Below are 1,695 nucleotides of genomic sequence, written 5' to 3'. Positions count from 1 at the left end.
CCATTCCTGCCTGTCCTCTGCAAAAACACACAGCACAGAGAATTCTTGGCTGGCCGGATGCAATGTGTGTATTACCTAAATAAATGGTTATTTATTTAGCCCAACATGTATTTTAGATTATAGAACTATAGGATCGGGTCATCTAGTTGCTGCTAACATTTTAACGGCAGTAGTTACTGTCATTTGCACGGGACAGAAAGGGTGTGTTTCTATGTGTGCAGCTTGTGCCCTTCAATATTGGTGAGTGAAGGGGAGGAAGGCAACACTGTCTCAATCACAGGCATGTTTAAATTCTCCTAGTTGGGTTTTTTAATTAAGAGTAAGTATCACATACTATTTATCTTCTACATTTTCAGGATAATTTGCCAGACTATTTGCATACTTTAGATGTCATTGTTCCATCCCTTAAAGTTTCAGCTGTTTTATAACACATAGAAAACTTCCTGCCCTAGGTAGGAGGGATGGCAAAAATTTGAACTCAAAATTACAGGCCTTAACAAAAAGTACATTTCCTCCTCCACTCCTGGTGGTCTTAAACACCCTTAGCCTATTGAAAGACTTAGTTATTGGCCTTTGTTCATTCCCTATGCTTTAATTATCAGAGATAAAACACAGTTAATTCTTCCTCATCTCTAAGTGGTTTTATAAAGTGCAAACATGTACCAAAGTGCTCATCTATGAAAAGGAGTCCACGAAGATAGGGATGTAAACGTCTCTGATAATGCCTAACTTTATTAATGCATTACCAAATTCCGCATGACACTGGATTGTGTATGTTCATGAAACAGCTAATATAGCTCTGTTTCCCAATATGCTCTGTCAGAGTATCAATGATTTCTGTGGCTCTGAAAACTCTTACACATCTGATGGCTTTGTTAACTGTGTCCTAAAGAGGCAGCACTTGCCGGAGGTAGTGGGCAGGCTCCTTCTCAGTCTGGCAACCCAGGGCTGCTCAGCCTTCTGAAGTCTGACACTCCTCAAACCAGAGCACCTGAGTATGAGGCATGAAAATGCTGTTTTCATTTTCATGGACCCTGGGCACCACGTGGTGTCTTGGTGGTAGTTGAAATGCTGAAGCATCTCTACATAAAATCACCATGTGTTAGTGGCCATTTTGCAATTCTACACATCAATCTAATTTAAGTGTTAAAAATTCACAGTTTTTCATTTTTCTGGCAAGAGTAAAGCATAGCAATGTACTGGAGGTAATGTTGTAAAGCACACATTTATAAAGATGTGTACACGTTTGTCGGGTAGTTTCTTTTGTAAGGGAAGAATGGAAGAGAGGGCTGTCCATAAATCCTCTACTTGAGAGAGAGCCATGGACAAAGGGATAAAGAGAGCCACACCCGAGCCCTCTGTGACCGCCCAGTCCATGCCCCTGGAGGCACTGCCGCGTCCGCACGCCCCACCCAGGCCTTTGGGCGTCCGACGCCCAGCTCCTGTGCGCGACCCACCGGTGGTTGCTTCTCGCTGGACCCGTGCCGGAGCCGGGCGGGAGCACTGAGCGGGGCCTGGGGTGTGGTGTCGGGGCGCCTGGGGTGCTGAGCGATTTGAGCAGGCGCACTGCAGGTGCATGTGAGGGTACCCTGTCGTGCTCTACCTGTCATCTCATCTTTGAAGAACGCATATTTGAAAAGTTAGAAGCAGTGACTGATGAGGACAATGACATGCTTGATCTGGCATATGGGCTAA

Source organism: Manis pentadactyla, chromosome 13 (assembly GCF_030020395.1).
Source record: "Manis pentadactyla isolate mManPen7 chromosome 13, mManPen7.hap1, whole genome shotgun sequence".
Classification (NCBI taxonomy): Eukaryota; Metazoa; Chordata; class Mammalia; order Pholidota; family Manidae; genus Manis; species Manis pentadactyla.
The sequence above is the reverse complement of the archived record's forward strand: the minus strand, read 5'-3'. Positions refer to the sequence as shown.